Source organism: Octopus bimaculoides, chromosome 24, assembly GCF_046866305.1.
Source record: "Octopus bimaculoides isolate indiv1 chromosome 24, ASM4686630v1, whole genome shotgun sequence".
Lineage (NCBI taxonomy): Eukaryota > Metazoa > Mollusca > Cephalopoda > Octopoda > Octopodidae > Octopus > Octopus bimaculoides.
Window position 1 is genome coordinate 14392833 of NC_142951.1, and position 6630 is coordinate 14399462.

The 6630-nt window shown below is 38.9% G+C and overlaps 1 pseudogene; it reads right to left on the reverse strand.

The window, feature by feature from the left end:
• Positions 1–3988: 3988 nt before the first annotated feature.
• On the reverse strand, positions 3989–4682 carry LOC149131200 (uncharacterized; annotated as a pseudogene).
• Between the last annotated feature and the right edge of the window lie 1948 nt (positions 4683–6630).

Here is a 6630-nt window from a genome sequence, read left to right on the forward strand (position 1 = left end):
TTCAGGATTCGGTCTGTAATTTCGCTCTTACGGAAACTCAGATTGTGTAGTTTTTAAATTGCTAACAGTTTAAAAGTACATTTTCTTCTCAGCTCAATGGCCACTTGCGTTTTAGTCAAGATCAAAGTTAACGATTTGCAAAACTCATTACTTTACACGTATACATGCACACACACATACACATGTACATATATATATATAACGTGCATAGCCGAAACTGCAAAGATAATCTGGAACTCGACTGACGAAAGAAAACTCCGAATGACCCGTCCTTGTTTTTTCTTGTCCCTTTTTGTCTCATCTAACTGTCTGGATGTCTTGCTGTCGCTTTCTCGACGACTACTACAGTAGCAAGAATGTCAGTAGCAGTAGTAGCAGCAGTAGAAATACAAACAGAATTAGCGGCAGCACTATCGCCAGCGATAACAACTCAACGGCAGCAATGGCAGTATCCCTAACAGAAACAGCGGTAGAACCATCGCAAATGATAACTATAACAACAGTGACAGCACTATCCACCATGTTAGCGCCGACAGCAGCTCCAACAGCCACCAGCGACGATCAACACAACGCCAACAACAGCACCACTTCCATTGATGTCCCCTATGCCAGTAGTAACAGCATCCACACCATCGCCATCTTCAACGACACCAATAACAACACCAGCACCAATAACAGCGGTAGCAGCAGCGTCAACACCAGCAGATACAACATCGCCAACACCCATACACGGAGATACAGCGGATGTTCGGGTAACACGTTCAAGCAACGTCTCTCCAGCCACAGATCCTCTTTCAAGATACCGGAAAGGAGATATGCTACATCATTAGCCAACCATGTATGGCAGCTGAAGGACGAAGGAATTCCACACATAATATCATGGAAAGTCTTAGAAAATCCAGGCTCCTACATAATCGGGACCAGGCGTTGTAAACTGTGCATAGCCGAACGGGCGATTATATTAAAGGACTCCTTCGGCCCGGGGAACATCCTTAACTCCAGAATGGAAGTCTTCGGACCTTGTTTGCACTTCAAGAAATTCCTGCTGGCTTCCTGCGACCCACACGATAACAGAGTCGATTACGAATAACAGCCAAAGAGAGACAATCCCCTATTGTTGACAGAGTAACGAAGTCTTTTCTTCTTCCATTTTCTAGAGAGGCCACTTGCTACAGAGGCCATGTGCCAACAGGTTTTAGGGTCTGATGATATGCTGTAATGCTAAGCGCTTTATGGACGTGAAACTCAAGGCAATCCCATGGACCGGCCTTATCTATTTTTATATCATGTATATATAACAATGTGAATGTGAGTGTATGTATGTGTGCTTGTGTATTTCCATCATCAATACCAACACAACCACCAACAGCAACAGTGATTTATAGTATGAAAAAGATGAAATCCATTTCAAACAGAAACATATAATGCGGTATCCATGCGCATTTTGAAAGTTGAATGAAATATTTTTTATTTTAGATCAGTGAGGATTGACTTGAGACTAAACAATTACAATAATCGATTAGCAGCATGACCACCACACCACCAACACTGCCAGCCCCCATCATCTCTAACATCTAAATTACCAATACAACCTACATTATCACCATTGTCATCCTACCAACTTGTGAATCCAACTAGCTACAAAAGATATCAGCATACATGTACGCCACACGTGTGTGTGCATGGGTGTGTTTTAGTAGGTGAATGTGTGTGTGTGTGTGTGTGTGTGAGAGTTTATGTCTTAAGTCAGAAGTGCAAGGCACGAATTGCCAATAAAATCTGATGACCCTTTAGCTAACTGTAATCATATAGTATTCTCTCTTCCTCAGCCCACTACCTTTTCATCTCATTTTCATTGCTACATCCATAGAAATAAGCCAATTTTTCGCTCTCACAAAATAGATATTTCCTGGGCCAATTATTTTACTACATATTTGTTGTGGATAACTAATCGCCGCTGCTGTTGGATTTACCTTCATTTAAGATGTCTAGTAAGACGCTATCAAGTAGAACTGAAGGAATAGTGACAAAAGGAATTGTAAAGGGATTATACTGGGTATTAAACTAGAATTTTTAAAAAAGACTTGAAGCGGTAGAAAAGCCAAGTTATATTGCCAAAACATTAAATCTTGCAACGCCTACATTGGGAACAATACATGACAACAGATAGAAAATTATATCCAAGTGTTCAAGAAGTTACTCATTTAATTACCCGGACCTCATTTTCTCACATATCAAATGTAATGCTTAAAATGGAACGATTCTTGGGTGTATGGCTTGAGGATCAGAATCGGTGCCGATAAACACGATGGTAATAAAAAAAAAGAAAAGAAAAGAAAAAGAACGAAAAAAGCCAAAATTTTATACGATTTACAGAAAAAGGAAGGTGAAACTTATAATGAAAAACCCCTTTTGGCTAGTAAAGGTTGGCTTGAAAGGTTTAAAAAGCGCATGAATTAACACAGCATAAAAATGACTGGTGAAACTGCAAGCGCTAATACGGAGGCTGCTACTAATTATACTGAGCAACTGAAGAAAATGGTTGCTGAAAGGGGGTACACATCAAGCAAATGTACAATGTTGATGAAACTGTACTTTTCTGGAAGTGCATGCCTACTAGAACTTTTATTTCTTGAGAAGAAAAATCAATACCAGGATTTAAAGCTTCCGAAAATCGTCTGATTCTTCTTTTGGGAGGAAATGCCGCTTGTGATATGAAATTAAAGCCCCTGCTCGTATATAATTCTGAAAATCTAAGGCTTTCAAAGGTTACTCAAAATTTAATCTACTTCTGGTTTGGTGTTCAAATAAGGCATAGATGGCTAAGTTTATTTTTCTAAGCGCGGCTTACAAATGCTTTTTGTCCTGCATTTGAAGGCTACAGAGCCAGATATATTTCCAACAAAGAATTACTTCATTGAGACAATGCACAGAGCCACCCAGTGAAATTAGATAATATTTCTGATAACGTGAGAGTAGAATATATACCCAAGAATACAACCTCTTTGTTCCAACTAATGGATCAAGGTGTGATAGCTAACTTCAAGGTACATTATATGAAAACTTTCAAACAACATATGAAAGCAATTGACAGGCAGCATAAACGTACAGTTAGAGATTTCTAAAAGAAATTCAACATAATGGTTATTGTGGGTAATACAGTTGAGTCATGAGATGAAGTGAAACCTTTAACTTTGAATAGTGCTTGGAAAAATATATGGCCAGACTGTATCCGTGACATTACAAGTTTTCCTCAAGTAGGAACTCTACATCAAATTCGGAAAGATACTGTGACATTTGAAAAAGATGTAAGATTTGAAGAAGTCATGGAGGATGACGTGACTGAGTTGCTTATCTAAGGAGGAACTGATGCCGTTAGAAAAAGAACAAGCTGAAAATACAGATAAGACAACGGAAGTTCCACCAGTATTACTTAAATCGACTACAAATATTTTTGCTAAAGTGTTGGTACTTATAGAAGGTCAGGAGGTTTTCTCCGATAATGATCCTAATCATGAATGTAACATAAAAATTACAAGAGAAGTTTACAATGAGCCCAGTTGCAACACTGAGCTGTACAAAGAGATGATGCGTCATAAACAACAAATAAATATTTACATTATTTACATTCGACGGATATTTGTCCACATCTTGTTTGTTGTTAACACAACGTTTCGGCTGATATACCCTCCAATTTTCTTCAGGTGTCTTGGGGAAATTTGAACCTGGGTTCTCATTCCTAAGGTATTTTCCGATGTTATTAATTTTATTATTATTAGTGTTCAGGTCACTGCTTGGAATCTTGGGGTTAGTAGCCCGCGCTCTTAACCACTACGCCATATGACCGTGGGCAATTATTGAGTGAATTTTAGGGCTTATAAATCTAATATTTTTCCATCCTTCCTTAATACCGGTTCCCATATGCTGTTCATATCTGCACTCGGTCTGCTTAGGAGGTTGTTGTGTCCTATCATATGTGCTGCTTCTTTTAGTTTTCGTATTTTCCAGTAGTGTTTTCTATCTACTATTTTAACTTCATCCCACAGGGGGAGGTGGTCTCCATTTTTCCATACATGATCAGCTATACCCAATTTATCAATATCTCCTCGTGTCACAGCTTTGCGATGTTCGTCTACCCTTATTTTGAGGGGGTGACATGTTTCGCCTTTGTATAACCTACCACAGTTGCATGGGATGAAGTGCACGCAGTCTTTTGTCATATTCTCTTCTATTGGTGGTTTTACTCGAAGGAGATATTTGCGAAGTGTTGTATTACTTTTGAATACTGTCCTGGTGTCATATGGGCCGCATATCTTTTGTATCTTTTTGGAGAGGCCTTTCACATAGGGTAGACAGACTGTGGACAGATTTTTGGCCTCATCCTCTCTCTTCTTCATAATTGGAGTGGATAGTATACTTTTGGGGCAATTGTTGCTTAATAGATCGTTATTGAGCTTCATCATTTCTTCGTGTTGTGTATCACGATCGCTACTTATATTCTTTGCACGATGTTTTAGGCACTGAGCAATCCCTCTTTTTACACTGTATGGATGGTGAGAATTGAAGTTGAGGTATCGTCCAGTAAAGGTCGGCTTGTGGTGTACGGATGTCCTAAATCCATACTTGGTGCGTGTTATCAATACGTCCAAGAATGCCAGCTGATTGTCTTCTTCCTTTTCCATTGTGAACTGTATGGATGGCTTTATTGAGTTCACATGATCTAACAGCACTTGGACATCTTCCCGGTGGGGCCAGAGTATAAAGGTGTCATCAACATATCATAGCCATAGTGTTGGTTTTAGTGGTGTTGATCCTAAAGCCAAATTCTCAAAGTATTCCATGTATATATTGGCTATTACCGGTAATAATGGCGAACCCATAGCTAAACCTTCCTCTTGTCGATATATATTGGTATCCATACTGAAGTAGGTAGTTTCTATACAGAAGGTCAACATTTCCATCAAGTTTCTTATTAGTATACTAGTGCGCTCTTTTAGATGGGTGTCTGTCAGTAGTTTACCTTGTATCACCGATAGAGCTTCACCATTTGGGACTTTGGTGAACAAGCTTTTCACATCTAGACTCACCATCTGGTTGGATTCAATGGGAGTGTCCTTGATCAATCCTGTGAAGTGGGTGGAATTCTTCACGTGCGATGTTGACTTTCCTGCTAATGGACTGATTATATCCACAAGGAAGCGGCTCAGTGGATGACATGCTGAACCTCTACAGCTCATTATAAGTCTTAATGGAATACCATCCTTGCGAATCTTAGGAAGACCGTACACGTGTGGTAGTTTGCTGTGGTGTTGAGTCAGTTGTCTGTACTTCATTGGTGTAAAGTGATCCTTGTTCTTGATCAAGATCTGTGACAACTTCCTCTCTGTTTTCAAAGTAGGGTCTTTCTTTACTTTACTGTAGCTACCATCACTTATAAGACTTGCCAACTTTTCAGTGTAGTCAGACTTGTTCATCACCACTGTAGCATTTCCCTTGTCTGCTGGAAGTATTATGATGGAATTGTCACTCTGTAGTCTTTTGATAGCGAACTTTTCTTCCTTAGTGATGTTTGGTTTAAGAGGTTTTGCTTTTTCTAGTACCTGTCTCACTTTCCACCTTAGTTCATCTCCCTGAGCTTTTGGTATCTTTACGGCTATCTCTTCAGTAGGGGCTATTATGTCCAAGTATGGAATGCGCTTGATGGTTGTCGCAAAGTTGAGACCTTTGTTCAGTACTGCTTGTTCAGAGCTTTCTAGGTGTCGGCTACTTAGATTAATTACTGCTTTCACAGATGGGTGACGGATTTTAGTCTTCATTAACACAACGTTGTGTTAACAACAAACAAGATGAGGACAAATATCCGTCGAATGTAAATAATGTAAATAATGTACAGAATTCCTCATCTCTTAAATATAGAACTGAACGTTGGATAGGTTCTTCACCCCTCAAGCTGATGCTGGTAATAATGAGCTATAAGATAATAAATATTGTCCCTCATGCCCCTGGTAGCGCTCATTCCACCCCACTCCCATTCACAGTTATCTTTTGCGGTAAGAACGTACTCTTACGATATTACGATTCTTATTAATTCCCTAACATATTCCTCTTGAAATGTTCTTGTGTCTTTTTGTATCTATATTGTACCGTGTATGTTTAGAAATTGTTAAAGGTGATCGTGTTGCTTGTTCTCTGTTGCTGTTTGTTTTTTTTTGTGCTTTTTTTTTCTTCGAGAAAGTCCGTAGGAAAGCAATCTCACTTGTTAACACGAAAATGAATAGAGAAACTAACTTCACATTATGGGATTTCGCATTACAGCCAGTTTTTCAGAGATTTCTGTATTTTTACACTAATTTATATAAGTAACTCATAAATTATTTGATACCTTTGCAACTAGGCTGTCTATCTTTCATTTTGTTATACAGAACTAAGTACTGTAGTTTGAAAAATATATCAATTTCAAATTTTGTGGCACACGGCCAGTAATTTCGGGAGAGGGGTTAAGTCAATTAGATTGACCCCAATGTTTAACTAGTATTTCTTTTATCGATCCTCAAAGGATGAAAGACGAAGTCGACCTCGGTGGAATTTGAACTCAGAACGTACAGAGGGACAAAATGCCACTAAATGTTT